A 26477-nucleotide genomic window follows, 5' to 3' on the forward strand; every position below is an offset into this window, starting at 1 on the left:
GCTTAATGAGAAAACTATTTCTTCATTACAGAGGATTTTAACAAATTACATACACTTGTAAAATCAGAATGAAATGCACTGATCTTCATTTTTATTCTTAGTTTATGTGTGGATTAAGCAAACACACCAAGCGTTAACACAAGTGTTAATCAGAGGGCTTTAGAGATGCTTTGACTCCTACCTGCAGATGTTTAATGCATGTATGGATAGAAATGAAAGTGTTTTGACACTGCCAGCTAATTCTTGGGGAAAAGGCATTATTTCAAGGTTTTAGGACGTGTTTTTAGACTGGTGTGGTAAATGATCTGGGTATCAGGATACTTGATGATCCAATTTAAAACACATCAGCATTTAGGAGGGATTCTAGTAACGTATGGAAATAGGGTAAGAGTCAAATTTCCTTTGTTCAAGTGGTTATCGCTGAGGTTGACAGTCAGAGCACAAATAAAAGGATTTGTGCCACATTGGATTCGATTAAGACTACGCTCTGTGCCTACACTGAAGTCAACAAGAAAAGGATGAAGGAACAAACAGTCCTGAATGCTATTAATTGTATATAGTACTGTGCAAAAGTCTTGATTCTCGCCGCCCCTCCTTTCTTTAAATTTAGCTTTCAAAAAGCCACACTTTCTTGTAATATTTCTCCAGGCTGCTTTTTCACTTATTTTAACTCTAATCCCAGTACCTGACACTTTTCAGATATTTAACACTGACCTATGAATAACAGGGTTTGACAAGTATAGAACACTATTTTTGTACAACAGATGGACGAGGAAATCAGATCGTCCGTATCTAGAAGTCATGTCCTTAAGAAATAGAAAACAAATCCAGTAAAGACCTGACACAGGACCTGAGAGATGCATCTGACTCTTTAGATGATCCGTCTACTGTTCGTCAGAAATGGTCTCAGTGGAAAAGTGACTGTCAAGAAGTCACAAAGAAGTGAAACAGGGTGAAAAAAGAATATAGTACGGCAAAGTAGAAGTGTGGCATCATCCAAAGAAGAGCTTTGAATGTCCTTGGAGCCTGGAGAACTGTTCCTGAGGAAAGTTTAGGCTGTGCTGAAGAACAAATGTGTTCTTATCAATGTTCTGGTGCATTAGATGCATGCTCAGTTGCTTCAGGATTTGGGGAGTTTAATGGTATTTACTGGCTTCTCCCAAAGTGGGCCTAAGCAGTTTTTGTGGTACAGCAGTGTGCACTGACCTGTTGCTGGAGCATGCTGCCTGCCTGGGCTTAAGGTTTCCCAGCAGAACACTGCATTGTAACAACTTGACCAATGTCAGCTTTACTTCACCTGTCAGTGATTTCAATGCTGTGGCTAGTTGGTGCACAGAGGAGGCGTGTGCAGGATTCTTGGGTTTGTCCATAATTAAAACTTAGCCTGTAAGACTGTTTAGTGTGCAGGACTCTTATTAACTGACCGATGTCAGACTTAAAGAGCATGGCACGACAAGAGCACCATTACACTCTGAAACCTACTTTTTTGACATTTTGTCAAGATGATTTTTCACTGAATACCCACAGTGGAAAATACAAATACATGTATCTAGTCATACAAGGAAAACAATGGACTATATGAGGCATGTTAGCAGTTTTAAATGTCTGGTAGCTTACTTTAAGTTGGCAATCTTTTAAATATATTTGAGGTTTGTTATTATCTTTGCCATCAAAGCTCTGCAGACATATGAATTCAGCAACAATATCAATATTCATTGTTTTCATGTAGAATATTTTCTTCTGTCCAGCTAATTTTAATCTGACCTTAGTGACTCCTTCCAAGAACGTGCTAAATCCTGCAGCCAACGCAGTGCAAGCCATGCTGTTGTTTGAAAGCCCCTAAAGAGAGGAGATCATATTCATTTGCTGAAGATTTAATGCCTAGGAATCCATGCTTTTATCTGTATAATATCCTATTCTGTTGTGTCAGAGGATGTAAAAGGCTTTTTGTAACAAAATATTACCTCTGCAGGATATCTGTGCCTTGTGTGTTTCTCAGGCAGAACGAGCTAGCTTAGAGTGTGTGTTTTTATATGCCTTGTGGCGCGCTTCAGGCCATGAGCTAAACTGCTGGATGCCCAAGAGTAGGAAACATTTGGGTGTATACGCATGCTCAATTCAGTGTTTGTGAATGAGCTCGAGTCTTTGAAGTTAAGTTTAAACACTGAGCCATATGACCTCACTGGAGATTCACAGGTTCATAGTTTCTGCAGATCCTCCACTTGTGCTACATTACAGCAGCTACTTGTGCATGACCAATAATACTACTTCCTGTGCAATCAGCTCCACCGCTTTGCCAGCGAGTAACCCCACGTCTCCCGCAATTACATCCTCCCTCTGTAATCTGTACTTCCACCCAAATGAGACCAGCCTGAGTAATTTGCGTGAAGATTCGCCAAATTAAGAAATATAATGGGTGAGAATCCGGTCCGTTTTCCTGGTTATTGAATAGAGCAGCGCCAAAAGCGATGCTCCTGTTGTACCCTATTGTTTCTTGTGGCTAATCACATTCATGTCCCAACGCTCTGAGCACAAGCTTCTCCCAAATGGAAAACAAAGGTGGTCATGACAATCTGTAATATTAATCTGATTGGGTTAACATTGTCTCTGGGGCTGCTCGAGTTTGACTTCCTAGCTACCTGTGGCTGTGTTTTAATCCAATTCCACTAATTGCATATTCAAAATCAGGAGTCTGCCACCTTCCCCCACTTTTACACATAACCCATAATAGAACAGCCTGTATTTCACATGAACACTCACAAATTTGTAAATAATTACTATCACATGGAGGGAAATAATAGGCGGCCCCAATTCAAATTCACTTGCTCGAGGCAGTGTGGTAATCACGGAGGAGAGCGGGACAGGGAGAGTATGGGATATGGGGTAAGGAGAGAGAGGAAGGTAATCACATCGTATAACAACCATAGAGTCTGACAGTTTGAAAAGAAAAAGAGTTCAGACTGAATAATGAGCAACTTTGTACATAGTACTTATGACTATATGTGCTACATCATTTGTCAGTAACAACTGTGTGTTCTTGCTTTAAACCTCCTGTTACACATAGTTAAAACCAACTTGGCATAATGTAATGGATCCATTGTTCGTTTATGGATGGCTCCTTACAAATACGCAGGTATTTCAGTAGCTATGGGGCTATATTTGTTACTTAAAAGCAAACAACACATGCATTCTGGGAAGTCGGTGATGGATTGGATGTGTTATCTGCCTATTAGCACAACAGCCCATTATCAGTGTGCCCAGGTTACTGCGCTAGCTGTAAAGCAATAAAGACAGCCTGATTCCAGCCACCGCTGAGTAGGAGTTCAGTGGCTGCCTGCGTCCTATCACTTTCAAATGAGCACCACAAATCACTTCAGCGGGATGCCTGCACCAGTAATGTGGCCATCAGCATATGAAAATACTGTATGTATGGGAGACCATCCAATTTGCTGCCAGCAGATAGCAGGAAGAAACCCGCAGTGTGCTGAATGATTGTTAGATGGCTGGCTGCTGTGCATGCATGCAGTTTGTGTGTATGCATGACCCTGTATGTGGAAAGTCTTGTTCCCGGGGCTGTTAATACCAGCAGAACAACACGTTACTACATGTAAGCCACGTAGACAACTTTTGCTAAATACATCAGAAAACAGGCATCATTTGTCGCATTAATAGGCAAATCATTTTTTTCCCAGGAAGAATCACAGCGTAACAAGACAACCAGCGGAAAAGTTGGGCTCCTTCGGTGTCTCTGTTCATGTACAATTTGTTTTTCTGGTGTGTGTCTGTGTGTATGCATGTGTCTGCTCGCCAGCTTGTGATGATGGTGATGATGTGTTTGTGTGCACTTCAGTGCGTGTGGCTCATATTGTGTGCAAAAAACAAAACAAAAAACGCAGTCCAATTGTCACAAGGGTGTTTTGTGTGCACTTTGTTCTCCGTGCTGATCCTGTCCCCGACAGAAAATAATTACAGCCCGTTGTTGCGAGCAGTGGAAGGACAACATAGAAACCAGCCTCATTTTGCCGCTTCAGAGGACGTCACATCACCCAGGAAAAAGAGGACAACAACAAGAGAGTGAGATAGATGAGAATGCTAATTACTCCACCTTTTATTGGACATCTGTCAAACCGACCACTTCACAGCAAACTAAAATGTTGTGTGCATAACGCGCTCCTAGCGGTGGCAAATTACATCTTGCAGCTTCTTCCTCCAAACAGCTGGAATATTAAGGCTAGTAAAAAAAAAGGAAAAGAGAAAAAAATCAGACAACACAGTGTTGGAGACAATGCTGCTCTTTTATAAGGATTTATTACAAACACGCTCGCATACACACCAACAGACAGCGCCAACCCCCCTCTCGAGCCCTCAACCCAAGGATTTACATATTGCACACTCAGACATGCATACACACTCATTAGGAGAGGGGGCTCGTGCGTGCTATATGCTAGATGACGGTAGATGATACCCACCCTCTTGACAAGAGATCTAAGAGAGATCCCGGTGTAAGAGAAAGCAGCGTTGAAGGCTCCTAATATCTTTGATAGCATCGTTATGGTAATGATCGGGCGTGATGCAAAATTCATGAAGTGTACCAAGCATTTGAGGATTGCCAATACTTGTTCTGCTGGCGGATAGGAGGAGGATACAGAAAACATGTTAGAGAAGTCGTGCATGCAGATGTTGTTATGTTTTGCCCTAATTGTTTTTCGACAGTTAAGTGCAGCTAAATGACTTTCATGTGTTGGCATGTGTGCGCAACAAGGGAATTGCTTTTTACCTTTTCTTTCAGCTGTCTGGCAGCGTGCTTGTTGGAACAAAACATTACCTTCCTAATTACTGCTACCATTAGACCTGTTAATTTGCCCAGTCAAACAATCCAGACAGACATTGTATAAAAATACCAACAATAGAAATATTGTGATTTCCCAGTGAACATCTGAGCGCAGCCAAACACACGAAAATGCAAAAACAATCAGAAAGGGGTCTGCAGCGGAAACCTGGACCGTTCTGTCACTTCAAAAAATCTCCGCATCAACTCGTCCATCACTGACAGTTATGGGTTTGGACTCTCTGTGATAGTCATTGCATACGCTTGGCGTGTTTGTGAATGCGCGTGTGTGCGCGTGCCTCTCTGAGGAGTGTCTTTCAAACAAATTTCCATTGAGCACTCATCAGTAGGAGGTCCAGGTCCATTGGAGATGGCGTATTCACTCTGAAATCACATAGCTAACCAGGACTGTCAGCCAATCAGGATGTTTTTGATTTTTCTTGAAATCCACGCTCAGTTCAGATTAACCTGGACTCCGACACAGACATCAGAATGGGGAGTGATTAGATGGCTGTGGATGTTCACATCTGGGGAACAATTAGCCCGGATGCACAGCCGAGCTGGAGTGAACAGAAGTGACAGTGCTGCCAGATTTGACAAGTGACTTGAGCTGTTCCAAATTTAGAGCCATTGAAGTTACAGCAGGGGTGAAATCGGGTCAAAGACATGTGAAACGAAAAAGGGTCACTTTGCCTTGGGAACCACTGTCAGCTCATAGGAGCACATAAAAGAACTGTAATAAATGTAAATGCCAAATTTGTTGTGGATTGCAAGTGGAAAAAAAATACTCCTGCTGACTGCTAAGTTTGGTCGTTTTGACAGTGCAGGATATGATTTCCCCAAAGGTAGCACTTTACATACAGTATCCAGTTCTCTAAGCATCTGTCAGATTTTTGATCAACTAGAAGAAACGTGCACATCATCCCACATTTATGAATGCAGCTGACTTAAGCCTGTTCAGTCTGTCTTGGGGAGAACTCCATATGATACATTTCCAGGTTCAGCTTATTGAGGATGACGTGAGAACAATGGAAGGACTTTCAAATCCTGAAGGGTAGAAAAGTCCTAGCAGAGATGGCCTCAAAAGATCTACAAAACATTTTTAATACACTCAACTGGAGTCATTCAGTGGAAACAAAGCTGCAGGGGCTTCTAATAGCTAAGGTGTCATGCACAAAATATTTTTCACATGCTTTTTTTTTTTTTGAAGAACAGCTGGTTGATATGAAAGTTGGAAAAACAAAAAGAAGTGGTATCCTTTCAGAAAATGGACATTGGTGAATTACCAGGATGCCAATCAGCTGGATGTTTGATGCAGTCGCAGATTGAATGAGATGATGCGAGCAGAGAGAGAAAACACTCTTTGAAGTACATTATTTGATGACATGCTGTCTTCATTAGTGAATGTATGAAAGAGAGTCAGCATTGTTCTTCAAGATCGTCCAAAAACTTTAACAATAGAAATTAGAATCTGCGACCCCCCCCCCCCCCCCCCCCCCCAAAACCCTCCTGCTGTCTGCTAATTACTTCTCAGCAGTTTTTGCCTGAGGGAGGGGTCTAACCTGAAGGGCAAACTGATAAAGTCTTGAACATGTGACATGTAAAAATTTGAAACTTGAACAACACTGTCTTCTTTTTTATGTATGTGGTTGATATACAGTGTGCACTCCATGCTGAATTATAGAGCCTTGCACATCGGCCACACGCATGACTGCAGATAATCATCACCTGTGGCCCACTCTTAAGAGGGAAGAGCAGAAATGAAGTTTCTATAATAATTTGTATTTCTAAAATAACATGCCATATCTGAATACCAACCACAAGTTGCTCTCAATGTATTCACTGCAGTGTGAATGTGGGTAATAAAAAGCACTTAGATATAGAAAAGCGTGCTTGTGTGAATGACATGTTGTATAAAGTGCTGTGAGTGCTCAAGTGGAGGAGAAAAGCATTGTATGAGAACCGGTCTTTTTAGCATTTACACTTGTAGTTCAAACTCAAAGGTCATTGGCACTTTAGTGTTTTTTTGTTCAAGTGGTAACATTCATGGATCATTTAGCAGCTAAAGAACTGGTATGGCTCAATACAAAAAAGTCTCTCTCTCTCTCTCTCAAAATAAATGCTCACAAAGAAGATAACAATAAGCTATTTGAACAACTTTAGCAATAATAATCTTTACCTCCCGAATTCACTGCAGAGCAAACGCAAGCCTCAGTTTAAACAGCATGTCTGAAAACCAGTCAATATAATAAATATAAATACTTCAGACAGACAGACAGACAGATATATATATATATATATATATATATATATATATATATATATATATATATATATATATATATATATATATATATATATATATATATATATATATACACATATATATATATATATATATATATATATATAACACAACAACACCCAGCACGCCCCTGCGGGCGGTTTATCCTTCAAGCTCGGGTCCTCTACCAGAGGCCTGGGAGCTTGAGGGTCCTGCGCAGTATCTTAGCTGTTCCCAGGACTGCGCTCTTCTGGACAGAGATCTCCGATGTTGTTCCCGGGATCTGCTGGAGCCACTCGCCTAGCTTGGGAGTCACCGCACCTAGTATATATATATATATATATATATATATATATATATATATATATATATATATATATATATATATATATCTGAAACCCTAACCGAAAACAGCAACATCAGGAAGAAGGAATACGAGAAGCTTGAGAAGTACCAAGGGCGCCGAGAAGATTTGAAGGTCGAAGGTAACAGGGGTCCCAGTGGTAATTGGAGCACTAGATGCAAGCTAGCGAGGGAGTGGCTCCAGCAGAACCCAGGAACAACATCGGAGATCTCTGTCCAGAAGAGCGCAGTCCTAGGAATACCCAAAATACTGCACAGGACCCTCAAGCTCCCAGGCCTCTGGTAGAGGACTCGAGCTTGAAGGATAGACTGCCCACAGGGGCGACAGGGGAAAAAAAGAAAATTATAAATATATATACATATAAAATGCATAAAGTTATTTTTTTTTCAGGAGGACAGAATTTACATTAGCTGAAGATCACATAAGCCTGATGAACTTTTTGTACAGAATGCTCATTAGGACATAACACTGCCCTTGGGGTAAAAATATAATAATTACTTGCTCACAAGCCTATGGCAAAATTCAGGAGATGAAATTTGCTCAAACAGAATTGCCTACAGTGACCAGAATTTCAAGTAACAGTTCAACATTTTAGGAAATGTGATTATTTCCTGAGAAGCTACCACTCCCAGCCTGTAAATATACCTAGCATAGCTTTGTATAAAGCCAAGAAAAGCTAAGCATCGCATCTGTTTAAATGTCAGCGATAGAGTTACTGAGTCATTCTACTATTGGAGGAAAATTCCGTTTATTATTATTATTATTATTTTATCAGAATGATAGAAATGACCCCTTATTTTATAATTTTTTATATATAAATTGTTATGTATGTTATGTATTTAGGAAAAACAATTAAGATACCATAAAAAAAATTTAGTTGTTGTGTGCTATCTTTGGGGCAACCATGTTATTAATACTCTAGAACCTGAAAAAATACATTTAAAAACTATTGTTTAATAAATTAACAATGATTAAGTTAAAGGTTCGTACTGAATACTCGTTCTGTACTGGATAAGGCTTAAATTGTCAACTTTTTTTTTTTTTGAAATCTCATGATTTATTTTTAAATTATTGCTTAAATACACTGTTAACATACAAATTCAAACTAATAAAAAGACCACAGATTAAACACTTAGATTACTTTAAACATGGTGTTAGCAGACATCACAATCTTCCGGGCTAAATAGGTTTTGGGAGCAGAGCTACATTGTGGGACTAAACTTGCAGTACATAATTGAATGAAAATGAATGAATGAAAACAAAACAGAATTTCTAACTAAGATTTCTAACTCATTTTAACTTTTAGTCAAGAAGTTGGAGCAAGAGAAAAATTTGGGGGCACTCTCGAGAGTTATTTTGCATTTTAACATTTCAGAACCACTTTTTGAACAACAAGGTTTACATTTTGTCTCAGAGCAAGTGCAATCTACACAACAAATGTATGTTTTTGTATTTTGTCCATGGATTACTTTCAAATTCGCAAGTGGGACAGAAAAAGTCAAGCATTTGTACAATAACCTTACGGCCCACAGACAGATCCATGCTAACTGTTTTCCTCACGCTAAGCTAAGCTAGCTGTTGGCTGTTGCAAGTCATGTGCATATAGACCTGATGCAAAAAATATGCTTTTGACTGCGTTTGTGTGCAGTGGGAGTAAACCGTGTACAGAGGCTACAGCAAATAAGCATGCTTTGCATTGTAGCTTATTCCCCAGTTTAAATTCATTGCTTTCTTATTGTTGCTACTTCTCGTCTCTACATGCTTTGCTGTCACCTTAACTGCGCACCACCCCCACCTCCTCTCCTCTGCATCACTTTGACCTGGTGGGGTCCAGCTGTGTCTGCTTCCACACCTGTGCACTATTTTACCCTCATCGTTCCCACTGTGGAAACACGTTGACTGACAGCTGCACTTCAAAGATCTGCTCCCTCTCTCGCACTCATGGTTATCATATGTTGTTGGGAGATGGAGAGAAGGAGCGAGAAGGAGAGAGAGGGGGAACTAGTCTCAGGCAGCCGGATTGTGTTGTGGGGCCAATTTAGATGATTGGCCTTGAAATGCAAGCTGAAACGGGCTTCCCTGTGTTCCTTTAAAGTGACCCGTGCCCGGCAGTGTAATGTAAAATTATCCTTGCCTTGTTTGTGTTGTGTCAGATGTGGTGACTGGCAGAAACTGTTAGTAATTGTCTAAGTGCTCCGGTGTGTCAAAGCTGTCCGTCACTCATCCCTGCCCCCTCCTCCTTAGTTCTGCTTCTTCGGCTTCTCATAATATTTTCACTGAGGACAAACTACTTTCAGTGATGGACTTGTCACATCGGCGCTTTGGCTAGGAAAAATATTTTACCTTGGGAAGAACACACAGCCGACTGACATGTGTTCCCGCTTTTTGGGTGAGAAAAAAATGAGAGAGGCATACGTGTTCTTTCTTTTGTTCTTTGATACTTCTACAAATTCAAGACTATGAGCACTTCTTGTCATAACTCATTGAAGTCGAAGCTAACCTGAAATGTGACATTATGAAAATACATTCCTGACTGTATCAACTGTAAAAGAATGGACACGCGTACATACTCTCTTATGTATGCACTTTAAATGGAAACTACTGAGCGAACATCTGAGCAGCGAGAGATCATGAAAAGACAAGAAGACGAAGTTTCGCTGGGTTTGGTTTCACCGCTTGGAAATTATTTAAAGGCGTTCAAACACGTCGTCATGCACCGCAAAGAGTACACATACATGCAACGCACAAAGGCCCTGCAGTGTAGACACAGAACATTCAGGTGTATCTAATTAAGCGCGTGAAGTGTAAATGGCTATGGTTATAAAGGTTCCTGTTAATCAGCTGTTTATTTAGGGAGACAGATTGAGTTTATTTTACAGTTTTTGGAACACAGTGGTGAAGTTTTCCTGGAGTCACATCAGATGATTAAATCGCCTTGACTTCTATTTTTCTTGTTTTAAAAAACCATTCAGTTCTTTTTAAAAAGTCGCAGTGATCAGGCCGATTACACTCACCAGCCAATCACATGGCAGCAACTCAGTTGTTGTAGGGATGTAGACATGGTCAAGACGGCCTGCTTAAATTCAAACTGAGCTGTAAGGTGACTGACTGGGATTTTCCCACAAAACAACATCTAGGGTTTACAGAGAATGATCTGAAAAACAGAAACTATCCAGTGAGCGCTGGCAGAAATGTCCTCTTGATGCCAGAGGTCATGCTTCAAGTTGATAGGAAGGCAACCGTAACTCAAATTGTCACTCATGGTGGTTGGTGGTGCTTTTTTTCTTGGCACACTTTGGGCTCTTCGTTTCCCCTCTAAGTCATAAAGCTCAAATAATCTCAAACTGATTTCTTGAACATGACAATGAACCTCACTGTACTCAAATGGCCTCTACAGTCACCATGGGGGATGTGCTGGGATGAACTAATTCAATTTCAATTCAGTTTAATTTATACAATGCCAAATCGCAACAAGGTGCTTTATTTTGTAAGGTAAAGACCTACAATAATACAGAGAAAACCACAACAATCAGATGAGCAAGCACATGGCAACATGGGGAAGGAAAAACTCCTTTTTAACAGGAAGAAAGCTCGAGCAGAACCAGGCTCAATTTAGGGACAGCCATCTGCTGTTGGGAGTGAGGGGAATGGAGACATGATAGCTCAGCGGACCCCGACCCCCGGGCCACGGACCTGGGGGTCGGGGTCCGACCGGTACCCAGATGTTACTGGTTGAGTCGTTTGTTACCGTGCCGTGAGATTGAGGCTCGGGTGTGAAATTTATGGTTTTGAGGGTTTTTATTGGGTCTTTTCCCGTGTGTTATGAGTAAATCTTTTTTATGGTACCGGTACTGGTTTTATTTTGTTGTATTTATCTGCGACACCTTAAAGGCTGGTCCGTGACAATATTTTCGGACATGGCGGTCCGTGGCACAGAAAGGTTGGGAACCGTTGTGATAGATGACAGTACTTCCTGATTCCTGGTTCCTAGTGGACTGAATCAAGATAACTTAACTTAACTTAACTTAACTTAACTTAACTCAATAATCGGAACAAAGTGAAGCTTGGGGGTAATTTTGTTATGTTTTTTGTGATTTGTGGTTTTATGTGATGATCTTATCAGTCCAGTTCTCACTATCCTTGAACTGCTATCACAGCAATTTGTATAACCTCAGTGTCATGTTCAGTGGTACAAGTTCATTACATTCAGGCTTGCAAAAAACTACACAAAATGCATGTTAATTTGAAGTTACTAAGGCTGTTGGGGTTTGTTGATGGAAATGAGCTCATGGAGTCACAACAATAGGTTGAATAAGAAATGTACATTTCATTTTGGATTGATTTTTCATCAGACTTTACATATATGAGAGTTCAACCTGTAAAAGTTACTAAAGTCTTTTCTCTCAAACGGTCAGATGAGGGTGACTCCTCTGGCTGCAAAAAGAGGTCTGACTGTATTAAAGAGGATCCATGTGGTTATGTGATGTATCTGTAAAACCTTCCTCGTGAGTGTATGTTCTCAAAGTTCTCACGTTTCAAGTTTTATTGGTATCATGTGGATGACAATACAAAATAAGACAATAAGTCAGGGTATTATTTAGTACATGGATGACTTTTGGATGAAAGGTCGCTACTATATCAGCGTGCAGTATCCTCGATCAGTCAGTTCCATCACTTGCTCATCACAAATGCAAGAAAGCAACAGCCAAAATATTCAGTATGAAGTTGTAAATAGCATGAGTGGATCCATCTTTCCATCTTTGCCCAAAATGCATTTTTAAATCTAAAACTTTTCTTTCCTCTTTAAATGGTTTGTGAAATGTTTGTTTACATAAAATCGCAGCTTGTTTTCCAATTTATTGCGTCCTAATTATGCCAAAGCCCAACACACACACACACACACACACACATAAATATATATCCTAAATAATTTCTCTTTTCTGTATTTTCTGTCTTTTCCTATCCTCACATGTTGGAGAGTCACTGGGCTCAGGATGCAGGAGTCCTGCAAAGTCACAGCATAGTCAGCCCCCCTCGCCCTCCCCATCCCTTCCTGTTCAAACACACCTTCCCTGCCTTCCTCTAGGGAGGCGAAAAATCATTCGTTATTTTAATGGGTGTCAAATATGTTTTCCAAATCTACTAAAAGGTTATCGTTGTTACACATGGACAAGTGCTTATATCTGAATCAATGTTAACTTTGTTACTTGGGAAATTTACTGCTTTCCCGGCCGACCACGGTGCACAAACTTAATCGGCATGTTTTCACAAAGTGCAGCTTGAGGGTGATTTATACGGCCGAGGTGACTGACTGCTCTTTGATAGAGCGGGAGAAAAACATACATCCGAGAAGTGCGATGAAGGCATAAATAACGCTCCCTGTATTTTCATTTGAATGTCTGACACATGAAGATTATGTATTGTTAGTGTTAGAACGGCAGGGGGGTTGGGAATCGGGGGCAGTTGGTGGCAAATGTGGTAATATAAATGAATGACATATGACTCTGAAGACAACCTCTGGTGGTTTACACAGCCAGAAACTGATTTAGCCCAACCTCAGACCACATCCTACCCTCTGGATCTCTCCTCACCTGACACCATGGAGGTCTTGCCCTCCTTACAAGCATCACTGCGAGATGGATTTATGAGTAAAAAAAGCAAAACAAAACAAATGTATTTAAAAAAGACTAAGAAAGAAAAAGACACAGAAAGGCAAAGAAAGAACGAGAGCACTGCTGTTCCTCCAGTGCCCGAGCGTCACTATTTGTCTTGGGTGAGTTAGCTTTATCTAATAAAGTGTCTCTGTATTAAGATGGATACTTCAAACGCTCTTTTGTCTCTATAATCACAGAGCAGGGAGGCAGAACTCACACATTCCTCGCTCAATTTATTATTAATAAGTACATCACTGGGAGAAAGATATCCTGGGGACCAAAACACCCGCAGAGCGTAACATTCATCAAACGTAAACGAATATCACAATACACAGGATACAGAGGCTCCAATAACAGATAATTGATGAGAAAGGTCTTTGGGTGCACTGGATCACTGTTGATGGTTATCATTATACAACATCATTTTATAGTTTACAACAAAGGATGAACTGGTTGTTGAAGGGAAACATTTTCGCTGCCTTGTGTGTGCAATTAAGAGGAATGTTTGCGGGACAGGGGTCAGTCCGCGCTCTCGTGATTAAGCTGTGGTTAGCGGCATAACTGCATCCTCTCAATACTTATGTTTTCTCGCAAGACCTTAATCTATTGCAACCGCAGCAATTACCCTTCTGACAGGATAACAAAACACAAACACAAACAACACGATCACATCTAAGGCATTTTTTTTAATAACCCCTTCATCTTCTGCGGGATGAGACTTTGAATTCTGTTTTCTTTTTAAGATGCTAAATAAAATCTCAGCTGAAATATGCAAAGTAAAACTCAACAAACTCAAAAGATAATTCAGGGAGATGTTTTTGCTTACATTTGTAAGTGATAATGAGGCTCGAGTCTGCGTCTGACAACAGCGAGGCACTGTTTCAGATGACAGATGGGACCCACTGAGTGACTTACAGAATAAGCCACTCCCCACCCCGCTGCACAACCTGTGCTCCGGTGTCGGGTTTCCAGCAGTCAGTAGCAGCTCTGACACATGTAGCTATAGGTCCCCCCATGTCTGAGGGCAGGAATTCAATCAATAAAGCTCACCCCTCAACGAGATATACCGTGTTACAGCACAGGAACGGAGTGAGGAGTGGGAGCCATCTGCTCCCCCTGTCACATGTCAATCTGTGCAGCTAATGTCCAACATATTGGGTCATCACTCATATAGCTTAAACCACCTTCGCTGGCTTTATGTAATGAAGCTGTAACTCAATTGGCATTAGTTTACCATCCCAGGTGCCTGCTCTCAAATCAGCTTGCATCTGTCTCCCTGCCCTCAGGGACCAGAGATTGTTGATGAGTCATTTTCACTTTTCAAGCTATGCGTTAGTAATTCTTTACCGAGGTGCTGTTAATGTTAGCCAAATAAATCTTGTGGCTCTCATTGTATTTCACTGAAGACATTATGGCTGAGTAGTCATTTCTCTGATAGTTTTTTGAAGTTTGCCTGAGGGGTAGGCTACGGAGTGCAACACAGTCAGGATTCCTTTGCCTTAGCTGGCTTGATATAACCTAAAACCCAGTTGGAGATAACAGGCGATTCTCTGCTCTGGGCTCTGTGCACATTCACACAGGTAGAGTGAGTGGTGTGCTAGCACTTTGAGAAAGCACCGATCCATTTACCACTTACCCTCATGCTTGCAATCTGATGACACAATTTACATCACTTGCACCCAGGCACACTTGCAGAACACACCTACCTAACATACTTTTTGCCATCAAAGAGGTGCATTTGCTAATTATCAGCAGGTGGAGAATTAAAACAGCAAAAAGGCAGCGTCATTCCAAATCCGATTACTCCCCCCCCCCGTGGGGCCTCTGAGCATACTTGCTTTTAAAGAGCTTCTACACAATCAGCACTGCTTATGAAGTGACTACAGTAATCAAATGCTAGACAACCTCAGAGTGCCTTAGAGTGAACCACCCACGTAATGAAAGCATCATTAGCCACAGCCTTGCTTGATCGGTAGATGTCTAACAGCTCGGAAGGTGTTGGGGCTGTATTTTTCTTTTTTTAAGTCCTATTTTTGACTGATATGAAGTATTGCACAGAGCGACTTTACAACAGGAGTGTCATTCTGTTTCTTAGAGGCTGTAAGTAATTTTTTGACATTTCCAAAGGCGTGACATTCAGTGGAAAACGCCGAAAATGAGCAAGGCCTGATTTACGAGCAGAAAAGCAGATTCCGTAATAACATTGCACTGAAAGATGGGTTTCAAACACAACCTGTCATGAAAGCCAGAACTAAAACAGACCTGAGCACAACATTACGTCCTGAATGAAGCGGACTGTCTCAGTGTCCCAGTTCAATGGGACAATTCATCATTCGGGGGTATAATAAGGTTGCTATTGTTTCAGGGGTCTGCATAATTCTGCTCTCATAAGAATATGAATACTTCCCCATCTGTTTGGTATTAGCTTTCAAACCTGCACTTAGCTGCAAACCCACAGCCATGCGAGACATTTAGTGTTTAATTAAAAAAAAAGAAAGAAAGGGAAAAGTCAGAATAAAATTATACTGCTATAAAAGAGTCTTGCCAACAATAACATTATCGTTTGACACGCAGCATGTCAAAAAAAAAAAAAACTGCTTCATATCACAGTTAAGAGAACCGACCTTTGAAGAAAGCGTGCGTGTGCACGTGTGTGCGTGAACCAACTGATTTTAAAGCTTCAAAGATCGCTTTTAGGATACCACAAAAGAATAACCTCTGACACCCAAACAAACAAACACAAGCCACATTTAAATAGCACAAGTTGGAAAAGTCTGAAAGCGCACTTCTCTGGTGTGTGCGCTGCACACTGTACGTGTGTGTCATAAAGAGCAGGGACATGTCTGTTATGTGCAGTTTGATTAAAGCATGATGGCTGGTGTCCAATCTGCTTTCCAGGGGAGTGCTGTGACAGCCAGCAGCTCGTCTACCTGCTGCCTCCTCTGCGTGTTAGGTGATTTACGGCTGACTCCCTCCGTTTATGTACTGCCTTATTTTCATTTCTACCCCGCTGAGTGCCAGGTTCAGAACTCCTGAAGAAATATTATGCTTTGCTGACAAAATACAGTGACAGCCATCACCCAGCCTTAAAAGAGTGCCAGAGTGTTTAACAGTACGAGAGCCTGGGAGACAAGGCGAGGTTGAAGGCATCTGTAAGCGCGCGGCCCATTGAAACAACCATTTGATCTAAACCAGCTCTGATTGGGTGGAATGATGTTTACAGCCGAGTTAGAATCCACTTTCAATTAAAAAAAAATGACACGGGGGGAAAGGGGAGGTCTGTAAAACAGACGGTAAAATTTATTGAACAACTTTTACAAGGGTCTTGTCTGAGAAACATGTGGCGCACAAATGAAATGTTTGTTTCGACAGACGGCTTCGCCTGCAGACGAGCAGGTAACTTGACGCCAGGGACTTTTTCATTAACCCCGAGTTCAAACCCTGCTGCCGTTCCAGGCTTTTGTGGGAAAGCAACAATTTGATGTAAACGGGATGAATATAAATACCACTGTTGTTCAAGCGCCGCCATGTTTCCTATTCATTCCAGCCTGTTTTCTCCTTTACAAGAACTACTCTGAGCTGTAATGAGGTGTTGTAGCGTCCCGAGGCGTTATCATTTGCCGCATTATTATTTCAAAAGCTCAGACAACAGCACAGTCTCTGATGTAATTCTCATGCATATGGAAGGTGTTCCAGTGACTTGATATCCTGGTTTTGGAGGAGTAGGGGACCCCCACACACACTAAATAAAACGAGTGATCACAAACCTAATGAGGCAAACGAGTGTTTGGAGCAGTTGAGACCAGGTGTCAGATGGACATACTGCTGTCTGTAATTAGCCCCTAGCTACATAGATCATTGCTTGTTTTTATTTAGATTCCAGCTATGAAACATAATCATGAATTAAAAGCTCAAAAAAAAGGGAAAATAAATCCACCCACCTCCTTGCATCTGAGACGACTATAAATAAAAATTGTCATTGTAACCTAATCAAATTATGAGACGTATTTTGGTTAGGCTGTCACTTGTTTGACGCTCTCAGTCTCTCTCTCCCTCTCCTTCTTTTTCTCAGCAGACGAGGCAAAGCAAAGTGAATCCCCTGAGGTCCTCTCATCTCTCTTCAGGAGCTGCTGACTCTCTTCTCTTTATGGCACACCCAGAAGGATTAAGCGCAAATGGCATTCACATGATTTCAATAAGCTCAGGGAGACAAGAACCAGCCTTTCAGCACATTAGCTTTTTGCTGCAGAGGACACAAAGCAGACGCAGAACAACTGCGGGAGGGAGACGCACGGTTTATAATGATCATAATAATAGACCGGTCTGGCACTGCTAAAATGAAATTCCACTGTCCCCCCCCACCACCACAGAAAAAGAAAGAAAAAGGCTCAGTGAGTGATGATGTCATCAGTAATGGACCAGATTAGGTTAGACGTGAACCTGAGGTGACACTGTCGTAAAAGCTGACCCCTCCTCCGCAGGCAAAGCCAGAGACTGGGCCTTTTAAAAATAGCAGTCAAAAGAGGTCTTTTTGGAGGCAGTTGACTTATGTCAAAGGTCACCCTAAGTATTTGTAAAAGCAGGATCCAGGACCCGGATGTAAACAAAGGGGTCTCCCTTGGCTGCCAAAAATTAAACGCATGATTGGATGGTTTTTCATTATTAATGACGGTCGACGGAGCATTGGAACAAACTATGACTGAATGATGAATAGTTAAAGCTGCTGTTATCAGCTATTTTTACAATCAGAGTGAAGCAAATGACTGTATGTGCCGTTTTTCTTCGCTTCAGAGCTCTCTATCACTTATCAGCTCATTGCTTTGGTTTTTGATTCAACTTTACTTACCATCTCATCAGTGATGTTTTCAGAACAACACACGAGTTACGATAAACCCACTCCACGCCCTCATCCAGCTCACAGCCAAAACTGGCAGCTAGTTCTTGAAGCAAGCCAACTTCATGGAAAGTTGTGTTATTGTTCTCGCTAGTGCAAAATGCACCGAACAAAAAATCACCTACATCACTTGCTATTTGTTGACGGAGGGCAAGTGCATGTTATTCCCCTCTCACACTGTGGCTATATCTGTGGTCAATAGGGCAAAGATTTAAATTCGGAGGTGGTGAACAACTGTTTTTGTTTTTGTTTTTTGCCTGCGCCAACAGAAATAAAAGATTAATGTTGTATAAATTTATGTCGGAGAGGAGCTTGGTGAACCCAGAGTAGCATTTACCAGCTAAAGAGGCAAATACAATCCATCCAGATTTAGCAAACAGCTTTGCAGGCGCCAAAGATGATTATTTATAATATCAGCTTTAATCCTGGATACTTCATATACTTATTATTTAAAATGCATACTGCTTTATAAACAGCGCTTGGATTATTTTGGATATCAGTCAGACATTTGCTAAGATCCTACAAGTGGTTATCAGTAAACACTACTCCTTTAAAGTTAGCTATCTGTTCTTGTTAAGGTGACATGCTGCCAGTTTAACCAACTATCCAACTTAATCATTAATTTACTCTTTCATAGTTTTAATGTGCAGTAAGGGAAATAATTATTTGATCTGCCAAATTTGTTTGTGGTTTGCTCGATTACAAAGAAACAAACAGTCTCTCATTTTAATGGAGAGAGACAAACACATTACATAGAAGTTATAAACTGCTTTGTATGTCATTGAGTGAAATAAGTATTTGATCCCCAAGCAAGACATGACTTAGTACTCGGTGGAGAAACCCTCGTTGGCAAGCACAAAAGTCAGACATTTCTGGCACCAGGTTGACCAACATCTCAGGAGGGATATTGGTCCACTCATCTTTACAGAAACTCTCTGAATCCTTTAGGTTTCTTGGCTGCTGCTTGGGACTCCAAGCTTCAGCTCCACAGATTTTCTATAAGACTGTGGTCTGGAGGCTGGCTAGGCCACTCCATGACCTTAATGTGCTTCTTCTTTATCACTCCTTTCTTATCTTGGTGGTATGTTTTGAGTCATTGTCATGCTGGAAGACCCAACCATGGCCCATCTCCAGTGTTCTGGCTGAAGAAGGTTTTCATCTAAGATTTTACAGTGTGTGACCCTCAGTGCAGTGAAGTCATCCTGTCCCCTTAGTAGAAAAACAGCAAAGCATAGTGTTTCCACCACCGTGCTTGACTGTGGGGCTGGTGACTGTTGGGTAATACTCAGCATTTCTCCCGCTTCAAACACGGTAAATCAAGCTGATGCCAAAGAGTTCAGTTTCCTCCGAATCATTTAGATGTTACCTGGCAAACTTAAGATGGGCCTTCTTGTTTACTGCGCTGTGCTGGTGTTTTAGTGACTGTGGTTCCAGCTGACTTCAGATCATTAACAAGCTCCTCTCACGATCATCCGCACTCCAGATGGAGAGCGACTGATGATCATGTTATATTTCTTATATGTCTGAATAATCACACCAACAGTTGTCACCTTCTCACTAAGCATCCTGCTGATGGTCTTGTAGTGCTTTCGAGCTTTGTGCAGGTCTACAGTCTTGTTCCTGACGTCCTTTGACAGCTCTTTGCTCTTGCCCATGGTGGGGGAGAGGCTCGATGAAAGAAACTCTGTGGACACGTGTGCTATATACACACAGAAATATCTGTCATTGATTGATTGATTACAATATGCAGGAGCCAGGCTGTGTTGTACAGGATTGGATACTTTGTAACTTTCATATTAGGTTTTTTTTTTCTGGGTGTTTTCTTGATATTTTATCTCTCTACATTAAAATGAAACTACCATAATAACTAAAGACTGTTAATTACCTTGTAAGTGAGCAAACTTATGAACTCAGGGGGATAAAATAATTATTTTCTTCAGTCTACCTGATGGTGTTCATAATTAGACACCTTGCCCTGGACTTTTCCCTAAAGATTGCATTCAGAGAGCTTTTGGTCTCTTCTGTAACATAAATATCAACAGATACACTAAGAGAGAACACACAGCGACCCATTAAAGCAATTTCAACCATTAGCTTGTCAGTATGGCTTCCAACTTCTCCACTTATTTCACTCCTTTTCTTATTCTAGTTTTCATTATCGCCTGATGTCCTTTCTGGCTGTCTTGTTCTCCTTGTCTGCCTCTTTTATCCTTTCTCCCCTGTGAATGTGACTAATCGTTGAGCTCGGTGAAGGTAGAATGGCACTCGGTCCCCTCCTTCCTCCCCTTGCTCCCCTCCCTCCACCACTCTACACGCTCCACTCCTGCACTGTCAGTGATTTTTCATCGCCCTTGTTGGGGCTGTTTTATGCATTGTTTCCCTGATGCAGTGATTGATGTCAGGGGCTGGTAATCTGGGGGAATGAGAGGCTGGATGGTGGCCACCGAGTCCCCCTCTGTCTCTGACACGTGTCGGCTGAGCTGCGCAGCGCTGTGCTGCGCTGGGGCCCCCTGTTTGGCCGCGGCCACTGCTGAGGCTGCTTGCTTCGCTCACTCAGCCAGTCCTCATTTCCATTTCAATCTCGAGCTCATGAATGCAAAAACTCTGGCCGAAAATTAATAACACCACGCAGGGGAAAAGTGGGCGCAAGGGAGAGGGAAGGAAAGACAGAGAGAGATGGAAAGGAGAGTAAAAAAGGAGAATGGGGAGCTGGGGTCTTTTTCACCCCTTTTGTTCCTCCAAAAGTGCCCCTTATTTTATTTCCCTCTCTCTTTCACCAGGATCCTCCAATGAATGGCATTACAGACAAAGCCATATCCAGAGTGACACAAATTTATTTCGGTTGCAGCGCCATAGTGTATTTCTACAGAACCAGGGGCGATTTGTCTGGGGACAATTTGGTTTCCATAAAGGATTTAAATGGTTTCTGTGGAGATAGTGGGGTGAAATTTAATTTGTTTCTCATTTACTACAGCAGGTATGAAAAGGAGAAAAATTGGATGGCTGATGGGCTAAAAATTGGTGCTGTCCCTCTGCTGTATCCCCAAAGGACCGAGGCCCTGCATCATATAGATTGAGTTCGACCCCCCCAGCCCTCCCAACCACAAGCCACGCCAACGCGCGCGCGCACGCACGCACACACAGAGCCTTCCTCCTGCCCAGAGAGAGCTGTAACCTTAAACCAACTTAAACAGTAACCTTTGGGGAGGCTGCCAATCACTCCTAAAACAACGTTTCCATCGATCGGCCTGTCTGCGTGATTTATGGGCTCATTTTACACTAATTGAGAATTAGAGGGCGGATTAGTGGGCCTCAACACTTCGGCCTGATATGCACTCTGAGCAGTGTAATCTGTCACGCTGGGATGTCCGACACTCTCTTACTCACAAAGGAGGGGAGGAGGGAGTAGAGTGAGGGGAGAGGAGGGGAGGGGGGTGGTGGTCCTTTCTAATTGAATTTCCAGATAACACGGAAATTAATTTGACACCAGTGAAATTTGACTACGACTCTGCCGCTGCGCTCTCCTGCTCCCCCATCGTGAAACCTACGTGTTTCCCCTCTTCCTCTCCTTCTTTCTTCCTCTCCCTTTATCTCTAATTTGTCCGTTCTCGCTCTGTTTCTGCTGTGCCTAGCAAACACTATTGATCCAAATCACTTTGAGTTGAGGGCTTTCTGAAGCATGGAATTCCTAAATCATATTTGTGCTCATATTAGAGCAGTTCATCTGCTGCTATCTTCAGCCAGATAAAGAATATTACCTTTCATTTTGTTTGACTGTGTTCAAATTATATATTTTTTCTCTTTCTTCTCTTTCTTTCCCCCCTGTTTTTATGGGGGGAATCTCCTTTCCCGAGCCCTGCGAATGCATGCAGGCGAATGCCCAGAGTCAACAGTTGGAATTGAATTAGGGTCCCGGCTCGCCAGGTCCATTGTCTGGGTAATTTGTCCTATAAGTGGCAAAATGAAAGCACTCTCCACGGTTCTCTGAGCACCTGCTGTTGTGTCACTCATCACTGCAGATACAGAAAGTGAGAAGGAGGGAGAGAGAAGTGTCTCAAAGATCACATGTTCAATTGCTGCGCCATTATCAACTCAGATGTCGCTGCAGCTTCTTTTTTTTTGTCAAGCATGTGTAACGACATCAGAATAATCCTCAGCTGCAAAGCAGGGGAAAGATCAAGTCTGAAAAATCTGTGTTGTTTACAACGCTTAATGACAAAATGGTCTTCCTGTGGAATTTTCAGTTGTGGTTCCAGCAGCTGAATTAAGGTGTATCTCGTATTCAAGCACGGTTGTGATGACTGGCTGCTCTCAGTCTTCTTCCATCTTCATTAGCTTGTACACATGTGTCGGGTTGCAGCTTGCTGAGGCGGAGCTAACGCTAAATATTTTGTTTATCGCTTGACTGTCGAATAAATAAAGACCCATACCTTACAGAGGCAACGATTTTCAGATAAAATATTAATCTGCAGCTGCGAAACAAAATTAGTAAAGCAATTCTCTTTGAAAGGTCGAGTTCTTTCAAATGCAAATATTCAGGTAAGTATCACGAGAGCTAAACCTTTTACCTTTACTGTAAATTACAGACCTCTTTTTTCTTTTTTGTAGCTCGCATTGTGTGGGAGTTAAGTTTGCTCGGGAGCTCTTTAGCAGGCTAAGAGATGCATTTATCTGCGTAATGAACTTTGGACGCTAGCTAACTTAATCCCAGTAATGCCTGCGAGAGTCAATTAGTGCAACTAGATTCAGTGCAGTATTTATCTGATAGAGCAGACCTGGCAACTACACACACCAGAACACACGCACCATATTGACCATCTTCATCTTATCTTTCAGCTAATGGGACCACAGGGCCCATCATCAACTCCGCTCTAAAATACAGTGTAAGGTTTTTTTTTCTTCTCTTTTTGAAAAGCCTGTGGGGAGTTTTGAAATTGAGTAGCTGTTGATTTGCAGCACTAACAAGTCTTTTAAGAGTTGATTTTACTCTCCCCTGATCATTTCAGTTTATAATGGTATAAGTGTGTTAACCTGGATTCCCCCTCAATCAGTGCTTGCAGGATATTATCAGCGTGGCACACAGGTGACAGCATATTACAAGACCTGTAACAGATACCGCTGGGATCTTCATCTCCCTTATGACAGGGTCTACTATGTGGAGCAGGAGCCTGCATAGAGAATAATAAATGACAGGATTTGAAAAGACGAGGCCGTTAGCAGGCACGGTCATGGTCTACATTGCCCTTTTTGTCTCTCCAGGGACAAGTGCAAGTGTGCGTGTGTGTGTGTCTTTGTGCTCGCTTGACTGCGTGTGTGCGCTCCAGCTGTGCTTTCACACAGACCTGCTTAACTTTTGCAACAGCGTCAGTGGTGGCTATTGTCTTGTAGCAGGCGGCACACTGTGGGTTACAGAGGTCTCTATCTGCCTGCTTCCTCATTTCTTATTCAGACCCACAGGGACAGAAGGGAGAGAGCGGAGTGGAGGGAGGGGGTGAGAAAGGAGAGAGAGAAGGGTTTGCAAGGGGGCGGAGGAGGAGGATAACTGAGAGGCTGATGGAGACTAGGTGACAGGTTGGAATGGGCCATCAATAGATCCATCAGGCGGGTAATTTGGAGCGCGCTTAACATACATCAGTAGAGTCGTAGGAGCTGGTATCTGTCTTGTCATGGAATCACAGTAAATAAGAGTTAAAGATGGTGTCAGGCCTGACCTGACTGACCTCCCTGCACACACACACACACACACACACACACACACACACACACACACACACACACACACACACACACACACACACACACACACACACACACACCACTGACAGCACTGGAACAGAGCAGCATGGAGCACGACAAAGACATAACACTTAAATTAACATGTTCACATGCACTCTCACATACACACATTCAGACTTGCAAAAACATCCAATCTTAGCTTTAGAATAACACTCAGCATCTCATAAATAAAACTACTGACAACCGTGGTATAAAACAGCGGTGTTGTGCAAGAATATATTTGGTGGTCAGGGAGATCTGATAGCTGAGTGGTAAAGTGCATACCATCCCACATGAAGTCAGAGGTTCAAATGCTGGCTGGCTGCTCCGTCTGCCTCATGCTTACACTTCCTTTCGCTGTAAGTGTCTGATCAAGTCTTAAAATGCCTAAAATAAGCTTTTAGGCAATATTGCTTGAACTGAGTGAGTCCTTTTCATTTTGTGAAACTATATGACAGGCAAAATCTTAACTAGAAGAACAAACCCGCTCATTGACAAACAGGTTGGAGCGTCTCTCGATGACAGCTAGAAAACAAATGCTGCAGGTGCTTTGAAAACAGTGCATAGCACCAGAGGGCAGGCAGATGAGCCTCATCCCAGTGGAAGATGTGTCTCTCTCTTTGTGTAAACGTACACTTGTGTGTGTGTCAGGGTGTTACAGCGGAGCATGTGACTATAAAAGTGAAACACCTTAGGCTAAGTGCTGTTCCTGCCACTCACACTCCCCACTAACCTTTCGAACACACACCATCCAGCCTTATAGGTGTCATCTCACATTTGGGGGTGACTCAGGGGTGAAGCTTGATGACATTAAGAGATGACTCATATACCAGTTTTTACTATATAGACACTCCTGATCACTTTTAGTGTCATTTTAGTACTTTTTGGCTTTTCTATTTACACTGCCGCTGTTCATACTTTTGCTATACATCGGTCACTTTTGAACAAAATTGTCTCTAGGGCTTGATTTTATAGCTGTAACTCTTGTTTTGCCAAGAAGTGAAAAGTTAAAACCACAAGCCTCAGTCCACAAGGGATGATAAGTTTGACTAGTGTGAGCTTGTTGCGAGAAATATATTTCCAGATATAATTCACTGAAAGTACACACAGGAGGATTGGAAGCGAACCACCTGACATCACAGCTTATTGAAGTTTCACAGCCAAACTCTGCCAGAAGATCCACTGAAGTCAATCAACCAGGTGATCATGTTTGGCAGCATCTCAGATGTAGAGAGCTGGGCATTTGGTGAGCAGAAACCCCTTTTGGCTTTGAGTTTCTCTTAAGCTGGCAGGAATTTGCAGGCAAGCAGTCCTCCATGCTCACCAAGTGTGACTTGATCAAAAGTGAAATGATTAAGTCACATAATCTTACACCTTCATCAAAAAGAACTAGGTTGAAATACTTTATATATCTGAAGATACGTTAAGATTTTCCCTGCTTTTTCCTCTTGGTTCAGTCTTCAGCCACTGCTAAATACATGAATGCGAAGCACCTCATATGCTGTCAATCGACAATAAATGATTCACAACACATGAAGATATAAATGTACAATTCCACCATATATAAATTTTTATGTTAGAGAAACATCATATGTCCATGTCAGATTATGAATCTTTTAGCCAGCGCACAAAACACACAAAAATAACTTTTATAAGTCCAAATTTAAAGGAAAAAGTTGGAGAGCTAAGACTGACCATGCTGAATAGTACCTCTGTCTCCATTTAAGTGTTATCTCACAGAATCAAAGTCCAGCACAGCAGTAATACTCTGCTCATTTCATCCCTTTTTATCCTGTCACATTACAAACTCGCCCCGTGAGTATTTGATGGGCAGCTCTGCCTTTTCACTCTCTGTGAAAACTAAACTCTGGATCCGAGCAGCAGATCTCGGTCTAAATACAGAAATGAAAAAAATCATAACAGGACACGCTGGAATCCAGGAACCATTTATATGAGGTAATTTGACCGCATACAACAAACCTACCAAACAATGCTCTCAGAGTTACAGTGAGGCAACTGTATTAAAAAGCCACCACAATCATGTTATTTGGCCTGTGGCTGAACACAAACATGTTTTCTTTTCTTTTTTTTCCGTCCCCAGTATAACTGTGGTCATACTTTCCCTACACAATAAACCAAATTAGTGGCAGGAAAATCTGATCATGAGCGCTCATGTTTTTGCGCAGTTGGAGTTGTGAATAGAGTTGTGTAGTTATTGGACACAATCTGGACAGTTTGTATCTGTCAGGTGCACCTTTTTATCTGAAGTGTAAATGTATATGTTTATACCCTCTGTATGCCTCGTCTTGTAACCATAAATCAAAAGAGACATGCTCAAATAGTCAAATAGCGGAGCTATATTAAGGATTTTTTACATTTTGTGTACTTAGAATAAACTCACATTTATTTAAATGACACAAAAATCCCTCATAATATTAAAAATCTAACTTAGCCATTAACTATTCTGACTGGTCGAGTTTGTTGCCAGACACGGAGAAAGAATAAAACAACCACCGAAAAGTCATTCCTGCACGAGGGAAAACCTGAGCTCACGGATAAAAATTAAAAAAGGAACAAACGGTGTTGCTAAGTTGATTTTCTGCAATCCAGGTTTTCACTGTAGTGTGCTGATGAACACAAAGAAACATACACACAGCAACACAAACCAGAATGGAGCC

Source organism: Rhamphochromis longiceps, linkage group LG16 (assembly GCF_057381845.1).
Source record: "Rhamphochromis longiceps isolate RC_006_pf linkage group LG16, R_longiceps_female_GT1.1, whole genome shotgun sequence".
Classification (NCBI taxonomy): Eukaryota; Metazoa; Chordata; class Actinopteri; order Cichliformes; family Cichlidae; genus Rhamphochromis; species Rhamphochromis longiceps.